Consider the following 13,630-nt stretch of genomic DNA (forward strand, 5'->3'; position numbering starts at 1 on the left):
GTCCTCTATTTCACTGAATGACCATTTTTTCTTCTGCAGGATTATACTCAGTTTTGCTGGGTAGGTGATTCTTGGTTGTAATTCTATCTCCTTTGCCCTCCAGAATATTATATTCCATGCCCTGCTGGCCCTTAATGTAGAAGCTGCTAAATCTTGTGTTATCCTGATTGTGTTTCCACAATACTTAAATTGTTTCTTTTGGGTTGCTTCTAATATTTTCTCCTTGACCTGGGAACTCTGGAATTTGACTACAATATCCCTAGGAGTTTTCCTTTGGGGATCTCTTTCAGGAGGAGATTGGTGAATTCTTTCCATTTCTATTTTGCCCTCTGGTTCTAAAATATCAGGGCAGTTTTCCTTGATAATTTCTTTTTTTTTTCTTTTTTTTTCTTTTTGGCTAGGCAATGGGGTTAAGTGACTTGCCCAGGGTCACACAGCTAGTAAGTGTTATGTATCTGAGGCCAGATTTGAACTCAGGTCCTTCTGATTCCAGGGCCGGTGCTCTATCCACTGTGCAACCTAGCTGCCCCCGATAATTTCTTGAAAGATGATGTCTAGGCTCTTTTTTTGATTGTGGCTTTCAGATAGTCCAATAATTTTTAAATTCTCTCTCCTGGATCTATTTTCCAGGTCAGTTGTTTTTCCAATGAGATATTTCATATTGTTTCCTAATTTTTCATTCTTTTGGATTTGTTTTACAGTGTAGTGATTTCTCATAAAGTCACTAGCTTCTTATTGCTCTATTCTAATTTTTAAGGAAGTATTTTCTTCAGTAATCTTTTGGACTTCCTTTTCCATTTGACCAATTTTGCCTTTTAGGACATTCTTCTCCTCATTGGCTTTTTGAACCTCTTTTGCCATTTTGGTTAGGCTATTTTTTAAGGTGTTATTTTCTTCAGTATTTTTTTGGGTCTCCTTTAGCAAGCTGTTGACTTATTTTTCATGATTTTCTTGCATCACTCTCATTTCTCTTCCCAGTTTTTCCTCTACTTCTCTTACTTGCTTCTCCAAATCCCTTTTGAGCTCTTCCAATGCCTGTGACTGATTCATATTTTTCTTGGAGGCTTTGGATGTAGGAGCTTTGACTTCGTTGTCTTCTTCTGGTTGTGTTTTGATCTTCTTTGTCACCAAAGTAAGATAATATAGTCTGACTCTTTTTGTGCTACTTACTCATGATCTCAGCCAGTTACTTGAGTTTTAAACTCTTTGTTAGGTAAGAATCTGCTTCCAATGTGGAGAATGTTCTGTCCCAAGCTTCGGGGGTTTGTACAGCTGTTTCCAGAGATACTTCTAGGGACCTGTAAATTTTCAGTTCTTCCAAGGTGGTATGATAAGGGGCGAGGTGTTTCCTCTCCACAGCCACAACACTCCACTGCACCAACACTCCTCCTCGGCCTAAGACTGTCTCTCAGAACTGTGACCCAGATCCAAGCATGGGCAAAGCAAGAGATTTCTGCCTCAGCACTGGCAGAGAAATCTCTGCAATCCCTTCTGATCAGCCACTTCAATTCCCCCTCAGTCTGTGGGCCTGAAGCTCAGGAGGCTATCACTACCCCAAAGGCAGTGCTCGGAACTTGTAACTGAGACCTAGCTTCTCTTTCACCACAGACATAGACTTTTCCCACTGACCTTCTAAGTTGTCTTTGGCCTTCATGGGTTGAGAAGTCTGGAAACCGCCACAGCTGCCTATGATTCAGTCCTCTGAGGACTGCTCCAGGGTCGCTGTGAACTGCACTCCTCTCCCCGCCCGGCGCTATATACCTTTCCAATCAACCATCCAGGTTGTCTTGGGGTGGAAATTTGTTTCACTTCATCTTTTTTGTGGGTTCTGCTGCTTTAGAATTTGTTTAGAGCCATTTTTTTTAAAGGTATTTGGAGGGGTTTGGGGGAGAGCTCAAGCAAGTCACTGCTTTCCCTCCACCATCTTGGCTCCACCCTCTAAAGGATTCTTGTCCACATTATAAATAATGGTCATCTGAATTAAATTCAACCACTCGCATCCATTTAAGTTCACTGACACCCAAGATGTCAATGTTTAATCTATTCATCTCGCATCTGACCACATCCAGTTTACCTTGATTCATAGATCTTACACTCCAGATTCCTATGCAATATTGATCTTTACAGCCACAGACTTTTCTTCTGTCACCAGACACATCCATTAGGCTTTGGCCTAGCTGCTTCAGTCTTTCTGGAGTTATTTGTAGTTGTCCTCCACCCTTCCTCAGTAACTTGTTGGATACCATCTAACCTGATGGGCTTATCTTCCAGGGTTGTATCTTTTATACTTTTAATAATAGTCAACGGAGATTTTTTTTCAAAGACACTAGAATGGTTTATCATTTCCTTCTCCAGTGGATCACATTTTATTAGAACTCTCCACAATGAGCTGACCATTTTTGGGTAACCCTGCATAGCATACATGGCTCCTAGTTCTATTGAGTTATATAAGCCCCTCTACCATGACAGGATAGTGATGCAAGAGGGGGTCTGGCACATAGGAAATCCTTAATAAATGATAAATGACTGACCAATTTGGAGTTTTTATAAATGTAGTAACACAGGCTGGTATTACATATATACACAGCTTGAGTATTATAATGTTTAACTTAATCTTAGAATCAGCCAAGTACAATTTTTATTCATTTAGCCATCATAACAATTGAAGCAGTTATGCATACAGGTGTATATACACACATATTGAAATAATAGTAGCAATAACTAGTTCATATATTGATTAAAAGTTTGCATAATGATTCTTAATACCTACCTTGTGAAGCTGTAAGTACAGGGAATTATTATTCTTTTTCAAGATGAAGAAACGGAGTCTCTGAAAGTTTAACATACTTGTCCAAGTTCATACAATTAATAAGTGTTTGAGACAGGATTTGAATGCAGATCTTCTTGATTCCTGTTCCAGGGTTACATACTCTATACTTGGCTATCAAAGTGAAATGTTAATTCAGCATATTAGAGAAAAAAAATAGTGTTTCAGGGAAGAAATATCAAGATTAGCTATTTTTAGCAATTAAATTCACCTTAGGTTGATAAACACAGGCAAAGTGAAACAGGGAATGAGGATATTATATAGAAATTCAAACCTAAAAATCATTTATTCCAATTATCTAGATATTTCAAGGAAATTAGTTATTTCATTGACTTGTTAGAATCATCTAGATAATTATCTAAATTATTTTATTCACTTTGTTTTTAAGAATACAGTCTCTTTATGTAGACCTAGTCCATAAAATAGCTATTAACTCAGGTAGTTCAAGAGTCATTGATAAATTCTACCAGACTGAATATATATATATATGTGTGTATATATATATATATATATATAATTTTTTACTTTGCTTATTTTTGTTCTTAGGTATAATAGTACATCTTTGTTAAAATTTATTAGAGTTTTTGAGGCTGTGAGGTAGCACAGACAATAAAGTGTTGGGCCTGGAGTCAGGAAGACCTGACATCAAATCTGACCACAGACAGTTACTAGCTATTTGACTCCATGTAAGTCATTTAACATTTCTCTGCCTCAGTTTTCTCAACTATAAAATGGGTTTCATATTAGCACCTACTTCTCAGGGTTGTTATAAGGATCAAATAAGACTGTAAATCACTTATTACAATGCCTAAAAAATAGTTAGACACAATAAATATTTCTTCACATCCATTCCCCTCACTTCTTCAGGTTTGTTCAATATCTAGTATGTGCATAGTTGTTTTTGTTTTCCTGCTGACCTACCCTTTTAAAATTTTAAAGACCCTAGGAACCAAACCGAATATAGTACCTGCCTTGATTGTCAAAACTATTTTAATGTTTATCCATTTCTTTGATAAATGCATCAACACTTGGGGAAAATAATATTTTATATATAATCATTGTTACCACAGAAGGAACATAGATTGTAAGTGTTTAATATCATTTTTTCTTTAATTTAATTTCCCAATATTTTATTTTCATATACTTTGAGGTATACTTGAATATATAAGGTTTAAATATGTAGAATTCTGGCATGATGACTAAGCAGTAATGCTAAACCCACTTACTCTTTGTCCCCAAACAGAAAGATATATGTCAAATAGAGTAAAACGACAACAACAAAAAAAGAAAGGAATCTAAATAAAGCCCCACAAAAATATCCTCTTGGGGGGAAAACAGCAATAACTAAGCCACACTAAACAAATGTGTATAAAAACACTTTCTAACACAATAAAGAAACACTCTACAGTAAAATAATTCCAGAAGCAATTGCTGAGCTCTTAAAGTAAGTTTGAGGGAGAATAAATGGTTTAAATGAGAAGAAAGAATTTTTATAAAATAGTAGACACTCTGAAAAAGAGACTTACAGAGGCACAATTTAAACATTCAAAGATGCAACAAAAATATTAGATCAAAGGCAAAAATAGCAAAATCAAAACTCTTTAGTACTCTATGAGCAAAAAAAATTGACCTTGAAGTTTTAGTGCAACCAGACAATCTGAAAATTATTGATCTGCCAGAAAACAAACAAAAAATGTGGAAAAGTCAAAAGTCTGAATGCTTGAATATCATACCTCATGATATCATTCAGCAACAAAAATGTCTGGTTACATTAAGTGGAGGATAAGATATAAATCGATAAATTCCAAAGACCCCCTGAAGAAATGCACATAACTATTCAATAAACTCCAGTGACTCCCTCTCACCTACAGGATGAAATTTTTAAAAAATGATGTTTGAAACCCTTTATAACCTGGCTCCTTTCTACTTTTTTCAGTCTTCTAACAACTTCTTTCCGTGCATTCTAAATTCCAGTGACAATGGTCTTTTTGCTGTTCTTGCCCAAGACACTCCGTCTCTCTATTCTCTGAGCCTTTCCACTGGCTGTCCCTCATGCCTAGAATTCTCTCCCTCATCTTTGTCTCCTGGCTTCCCTGGATTCTTTCAAGATTTAACTAACATCCCCCCTTCTGCAAGAAGCCTTTCTCAATATCCATTAATACTCATGTTTTACCTCTGTGATTGTCTCCAATTTGTTCAGTATCTATTTTGGTTATATGTAGTTGTTTGCATGTTCTGTCCCCCAGGAGCCTGGGAACTCATTGGCAATACAGATAGCTTTTGGTTTTGTGTCACCAGAGCTTTGCACAGTGTTTGGCACATTGTAAGGGTTCAATGAATGTCTGTTGACAGACTATATTACCCAACAATGCAAAAGGGAATGGGGGAAGGAGTAAGCATTTATTAACTGTCTGCCATATGTCAAACAATGTGCTAAGTGCTTTGTAGATGCTATTTTGTTTGAACCTCACAACTCTGAGAGATAGGTGCTATTATTATCCCAATTTTACATTTGAGGAGACTCAGGTGGATAGAAGATAAATGACTGGTCCAGTGTCACATAACTAAGTTTCTGAAGTGAGATGTGAACTCAAGTTTTCCTAATTCCAAGACTGTGTTCTATATATTGCATCGCCTTGCTGCCTGTCTCCTCCCCTACTCTTCCACCACTAAAATATAAGCCCTTTATTATTAATAGTTGTCTTATTCTTTTTACTTATATCCCCTGTGTCTACCATATTGTTTGGCATATAATAGGTATTTAATGAGTCACTTTGATTGATCAATTATTGAGGAATAAGTCTAAAACACAAGCCTATGTATTGACCTCTAAAAGAAACAGAGAATATCAAAAGAGATCAGGTTATATCATAAAATAACACAACATTAAATGATATGCTTAATTGTCAATGAAAAAAGGATGAATTTTAATGAGAGGGAGGAACTTGAATCATTCCTACTGAAGAAACCCTAGACAATCAGGGCCTTTTATATTCAAATTTATCAAGCAATAGAAACTTAAGTAAAACAAATAAAATCTAAATATCATGAAACAACCAGGGCTATAAATCACTGTTTACAAGTTGCAAGGAGGAAAAAAAAAGACTAGAGAATATTGATTTAATATTTTGTCTAAAGATCATTTATAGAAGAAAGATATAGTATTTGTGGATAAATCTTACTAAATAGAAATGGACATTCCAGGATCCAAGAGGAGGGGAGGAGCAGGGAGGGAAAATGAGTTAATATTTCTTAGAATGGGGCACCATGAATGATAGTCATTCAAAAAAAAAATGAAAAGAAATGTGGGATTGATGGGGACAGTGAATATAGAAGACAGTGAACTACATTTTTTATCCTGACTAGGGAAGTATAAAAAAGGAGAGAATAATAGTAAAAATAGAATCAGGAAACATAACCTTAGGTTAGACATTGTAAGAATTATATGTGTATTGTGAAAGAGGGGTCTCTATGGGAAGAGATTATTTGAAGAAGAAAGAGAGAAAGAAAGACACACACACACACACAGACTTAGAGCTAATTTAATTAAAAAAAGTTAAAGTAACACAAGTTGATAAAGGGGAAATAAACTTCATAATTATGACCTTTAATATTGATGGATTAAAATCTTCCATAAATGGGAATATAGTAACAAAAATATTAAAAAGAGAACCCAATATCTTATTACACACAAGAAACACACATATACTTTCAACAATTTTATGTTATTTACTTTCATAATTTATGCCAATCAAAAAATCCATATCATGTTACCAGCTTCCACAATATATGTTATATTATGAAAATGTATCTGTAGTTCATATACTAAGATGACTGTGAGAGAGAAAAAAAGAAAAAATTCAGAGAACCAATATGCATTTAAATATGATGAGCTACAAAACTGGATGTATTGTCAGTGATCATATTGAAAAAAACAACTCACATATACATGTGAGCTGTGAAAGCTCCAACATGCTGAGAATTCTTTAAGTAGCTCATTCATAGCTTGGCAGATAAAAATGCAGATTTGTGCCAGGTTATAGGGTGTCCCTGAATCACACTCTCAAATATGACCTGGTAGGATATATGATGTAGGCTAGATTTTATAGTTGTTTGAATCTAATCATGAATTTCAGGGCTCAAGGTATACCTGCAGCCAATGTTTTCCTATGAAACATTTCCAATTGTGCTTCATGTGGTGCATGGAAGATAACAAAAATGAACACTTCGACAGACAAGAAAGTACAGAGCTTCTTTATGGCCAGTATTATTGATTTTCCTTTATTTGAATACATACTATCTCTCAAAAATGAAGAAAAAAGGATATTTAAAAATCACATGTTGATATGGCAAAATAGATTATTAATTATTTTATTTTAATCTTTAATTTTGTTGTTTGAAAAATCTTGGAACTTCTGCACATATCTGTACCTTCTCTGTAAAAGTCTTAGAAAGCTGCCTATGATACTATGAATTTCAATGATGTTCGGGGCCATATAGACAATATTTGTCAGAGGCAGGGATTGAACTCAGTCTTTCTAAGTAAGAGACTAGCTCACTATCCTCCAGACTGTTCTTCTCATGATAATTTTATTGACTTTACAATAATATTAATAATAGTAATGCATGTATATGTATATGTATATGTATTTATCTATATCTATTTCTCTAAGTTTCTCTAAGATGATTTTCAATCTACAGGGATCCTTAAGCAAAATTTGTTGCTATTGTTTAGTTATTCAGTCATGTCTGACTTTTTGTGACCCCTTGGACCATATTGTTCATGGGGTTTTCTTGGCAAAGATACTAGGGTGGTTTGACATTTCCTTTCCCAGTGTATTAAGGCAAACAGAGGTTAAGTGACTTGACCAGGGTTACATAGCTATGAATTATCTGAGGTCAGATTTGAATACTATATACAGTGTGTATGTATATGTGTGTGGGTGGAGATATTGATTGGTTGTTGTCCTTCATGCTCAAAGAGGATCAAAATGACATCACTATGTTGAAATCAAGGTAGAATGTGTTGGACTGTGCCTGAGTAGACCAATATAAAGTCAGAAGGCTCTATCACAGGTCAGTAACAAATAGTCCTTATGAATATTTGAAGTGGAGATGTCTTTCAGTTTGCACATCTCACATTTCTTTTGAGCTACTGCAGTTCTGCTTTGCTCATAGAGCATAGTGCCTTCTTTGATGCTGGCATACCATTCAGGGTGGTCTTGTGCTATTGTCTCCCATGTTTCACAATTGATACCAAAATTTTTCAGAGAGACCTTGAGAGTGTCCTAGTATCACTTCTTCTGACTTCCAGGTGAATATTTTCTTTGTGTAAGTTCTCCATGAAGTAGTCTTTTAGGAAAATGTATGTTTGGCATGTGTACAATGTGGCCAGTCCATTGGAGTTGCACACTTTGAAGCAGAGATCGAATGCTTGGCAGTTCAGCTCAAGAAAGGACCTCATTGTCTGGTACATTATTTTGTGTGATATCTATTGATCTATCGTCTGGTATCTTATATGCTCTTCAAAATCTTTCTAAAATAATTCAAATGGAAGCAATTCAATTTCCTTGCATAGCACTGGATATTGGTTTCATAGGCATCATAGGCAAACAATAATGAGGTCAGAAGAACAGTTCTGTAGATCTTCAGTTTGGTAGGCAGTCTAATCTTCTCTCCCACACTTTCCTTCAGAGCCTCTCAAACACTGATCTAGCTCTGATAGTGTGAGGTTGACGTGACAATATGAAGTTGACCCAACAATGCGTGGGTCAACCTCATCATTTGTGTGTACATCCCTGGAAAGTATACTGCCAAAGTAAGTGAATATATCCACAGCATTCAAAATTTCTCCATTTGCTGTAACCAATGGTTCCACATATGGATGGTGTGGTGCTGCCTGGTGGAGAACCTCTGTTTTCTTGATGTTAGTTGTTAGGCCAAAATTAGCACAAGCAGAAGAAAATTGATGCATACTTTGTTGTATCTTAGCCTCAGAGGATGCATTGGTTGCACCATCATCTGTGAACAAAAAAATCAGGTATCACCTCTCCCTTCACTTTAGTTTTGGCTTGTAACCTTTTCAAGTTAAATAATTTACCATCTGTGTGGTAGCTGACCTTGATGCTGTTTTTGTCCTTTTGAAAATATTTCACAACATTGATGAAAACATCGTGCTAAAAAAGCATGAGAGCAAGCATACACTCTTGCTTCATTGCATTGATGACTGGGAAAGCACAAGATCATTTGTTTTCTAGAATCTGTGCAAGGATGCCACCATGAAAATGTGTGTGTGTGTGTGTGTGTGTGTGACCTAGGGTGATATGTGGTCCACATGGATCTATCTACCTATCTTTCTATTTATCTATCTATCATCTATATTTATGGCACTAAACTATACATAATGATCCCTGTGGACCACATATCACTTTAGAAACCCTATGTGTGCATATGTATGTGTGTGTTTACACATATACATACACATTTTAATGTATTAAAATCAGATAGGAACTAGATTTTAATCTGCTTTGGGATGCACTTGGGATCATTATGGGCCTAATACGGATTTCAAAATGTGTTTGACATCTTTGATATATGCAATTATACACACACATACATATATATACACATGTATTTATATGTATTATTCATTTATACATTATTCTTTATTCACTAAACAGCCATTTTGACATTGAATTTTACATTATGACATGGATCTTATATTCTCTAATGCTATAACAATGGAGTGTAATCTCTGGCAGGTCCTATGAACTTGAGAGGGCTAGTATGTCTATTGTCCACACACCAGCGCAACTACCTTCAGAGAGTCTTATCAATAAGAAGGTCAGTCATGGTATAGTCATATATTTTGTGGAGAGGCAGCAACAATTCATTGAGACCAACTACCAATAACATATTGTGTGGTCTGTGTTGGTTGACCAAGAACTCACACCAATAAAATTTTGTAACATTACGGTATAACAGCCTTCACTCATATATTAATTTTAACCTAATTCATATGTTTCTCAAGCATAATTTTGAGAAAAATGGCCACATTTCATAAAATATTTGTGCCAATGTGAGTAGAGATATACCCACTAAGTTCATACTAGGAAAAGCAGGAGATAAAAGCAAGTTTCTGACAATGAAGTTCTTGAAAGTTCTTCTTGAAAGTTCTTGAATTACTAGAAGACTAGAGCTGGTGTTAGACATGGAAAAAAAGCTATGTAGGAACCAGGAATAACAAAAAAAAAACAAAAACAAAATCAAAACTCGGCAATAAATAAATCAATGACAATGTAATTTAAATTGCGCACCATATCCCAGAAACTTGCAAACATTTAGTACCTGCTGGACAAGTAGCAAGACTTGACCAAGTATCTAGAAATACACATCAGAAATTCACTATCTTCCATAAGGTGACTGACACCAAATCCTAGCACTATAAACAGAGACCTCAAAATATCCTTGAAAATTACACAAACAGTACTAGAACCAGAATATTATTCTTGACAAAACTGTGTTGCTCATAGTATTGAGTCATAAAAATCTTAGAACACTTTTTGGATAGACTATAAAAAATAGTCATAATTTCCAAGGTACATGGAATGAAATAGAACACACTAAATTTTCATTCTATCCAAATTATGTGGAATGAAAAGCTTTCAAAATATAAAGACTTAGCAGAAGAAATAAAACAAGATAAAAATCATGAGAATGAGGTGAAGTAACTAACATTCTTTTTATTCTCTCTGCTATTAAAATTGTCCTGAATATATCTTTAGTGAAACTACAGAAAATGAGTATACATGACAACATTTTATTCAATTATAAAAGTTATTTTAATCCTGCTATACAGTAGTACACATGATATTACATATAAGAGAATAAGAGCAGCATTATTCTCAGGACTATTTCTTTCTGAAATTCACTGACTCAATCAGAAAACATTCATTAAGTGCTTAACATATGCCAGTCACTTTGCTAAGTGCTAGGGATACAAAAAGGGCCAAAAAATAGTCTCTGTCCTTAGGAAGCTTAATAGAGATAATCAACCAATAAATTAATAACAAATTATTAAGCACCTATTATGTGCCAGAGACTGTGCTAGACATTGGAAATACAAATACAATGAATAATCCCTACTTGGAAAGTACTTACATTATAATGAAGCTTATATTCTAATGATTTAATATATGACAGATATAGCTATATATATACATACATATATATGAAAAGAATAATAATATTGTTATGGAGCCAATATCCATATTAATTTAAGTTTTGTGAAGAGTTTTACATATTTTATCTCATTTGGTCCTCCCAAGATACCACTAAAACAGGGGCTGTTTCTATTCCCACCATGAGAATGACATCATCATTTCCAGCAGGTTGAATTTACATATTTAAGAAGGCATATTTGGTAAGCTACTCCCATATGAACCTCTCAGTTCTTTTGTAAATGCTTTGTACCTATGCTGGAAGTGAAGCCCAAGGGGAGAAAATAATTCTCCTTTTTCTACTAAGCAGATAGCCTAGCCAAGACAATGGTGAATGCAACCTTCTTCACTTTTTCTTGTTAATTCACTTCAGTACTATTCCTAGGGGTGTATTATAAGAGTAATGAACAAACACAGTCTCTATGCAATTTTAACCTTTAGTCTTTCTCTAGCCTTGCCAACAAGGAAGGAAATTACTGTCAATTACTGAGGTAGATTTCAAGAGAGATGAGCAAGTGTTTGCTTGAAAATATTTGAAATCACTGGTTCTCAGGCCCACAGGCTCTTCTTTCAGAGGGTATTGACTTCTGCCTACTATTTTTCTAGACAGAAAGAAAAAAAATCAAAGCACATATAAATATTTTACAAATCTATATCTTATGCTATAAACCTTTTTTCTTGTCAGATACTTTGCAAAGTGATGTCTTGTGTAGCATTTTCCTCTGGTTTTGAAATATTTCTTTCTTTTTTTTTTTATTCCCCCTTTAATGGATACTGCGTCCTGGAATGTCGGTACCCTCTAATGTATATCTCCAGTTACAACTGGATGGAAGGGAACATATTCCCTTCCAAATGTTTACTTGTGCTCTCTTGAACTTTCTCAATCAGTTTAATCCCTTATACCCATCCATGTTCCTGTATCTTTTCTCCATTAGTACATGTTTATTTTTTTTCCCTTGAAGACCTGGTTAATGCCATATCATCTCTAAGCAGCCTTTCATGACTAATGCTATACTTTTAAAATGAACTCTTAATTAGTTTGTGTCTTCTATGCACTTCTGCTTATTGTTTGGACTTCAATGCCATGTAGTCCTTATGTTCTCTAATTGTTTGCTTAATTATCTCTGCATTGGGACTGTGAGCTCTCATGAGCAGGTACTGCACCAGTACTGTGCATGTGGTGGGCACTCAATCAATACCTGTTCTTGCTCACATAACTTTTCAGCAAGGTTTAGTTATAATGTATTAACAACATGAAGATCTGGTCTGGGACAAACTTGTGCAAATTTTGTTCCTCGTCAGTAATCATTTTGATGTTGTTGACTCTGCAGTGGCGGTATGGTTGTGTAATTGAAAGTGTAAAACATATCTCTCCAATTCAATGGTTCAAGTGGATAAGGCTTTTCGCTTACCTACCTACTATATTTCTTTATGTGATTTCTTATAGACTCATACAAACCTCTCACCTTCCTGACATTTCCCAGGACAGAATTCAAGTTGGTGCTGCTATCTTTCTTTTTGAGTTTTCTGTATTACACTTCTGTTTGCCGCCTGCTATTTTTACCATCTCAATCCATCATAAATCACAGAATCAATTATGTAACTTCTGTTCCATTCACATATATCTGTTTTTAAAACTGCTGTTATTGATAGCTATAAAAATCAGTGCAACTGACTTTCTGGGTTACATGGAATGAAACAAAAATATATTAACATCTGGGAAAGTTAACTGGAATTCACAAGAAAGATGAAAAAATGAATAGCAAATAAGACAAGTCATGAATAGTGTAAATAACAAATCTTGTGAAATGGTCACATTATTGAAATTTGCATTACATTATTTCCATTGTGCTGGAACCAGTTACTAAAGTGTACAGATTTATGACTTCAAATTGTGCAAATACAAATAAATACAGTTAAGACTAGAGCTGAGATAGACTCCATGCTTACTGTTCAAAGTATAACCACACCTTTTGCTTCAGTGAATCATGAAGAGAGCATGGTGGCTATTATGTTTTTTCTTGAGATCCCCTTGAGCCATCATTCAGACTTTTCTAAGAGTAACATGGAAGGTTATGTCTCCAATCCAGCAGCAGTCTCTCTTGCCTTCCTGCCCACTCCTATGCTGAGCATAAATGAAGGTGAGCTTACTCTTAGCAGTCCCTCAAGTTGCTCCTGGGCTGATTTAGGGGAAATGTTTACAAGCATGGGAAAAAACTGAACCTCTTGCCTTCAAGAGGAATGTCTGTACTAATCAGAATCTAATTTTAATAGAAATCCAATAAGATTTTCCTTCTCTGTAGAATTACAAGGCTGGAATAAAGACCTCTAAGATCTAGTTGCCTCTTTGGTCCTCAGTTTCTACCTTTGGTTTCTTTTTAACTAATATTCAATGATCCTAAATCCATTCTACCTCTTGTGCCCTAGTTATCACCTATGTAAAATGGTGGAGTTATTGTAGGTGATCTCTAAGGTATTCTTCTAGTTTGATTTTTCCTGTTGTTCTGAGATTTGATTTCTATAACATTTGGGGAGTCAGATTTGAATTTAAAACAATCAATCTGACAAATAAAAGATAAGAGAG

This window comes from Vombatus ursinus, unplaced genomic scaffold, assembly GCF_900497805.2.
Source record: "Vombatus ursinus unplaced genomic scaffold, bare-nosed wombat genome assembly UNPS02010284.1, whole genome shotgun sequence".
In the NCBI taxonomy this organism is placed as follows: Eukaryota; Metazoa; Chordata; class Mammalia; order Diprotodontia; family Vombatidae; genus Vombatus; species Vombatus ursinus.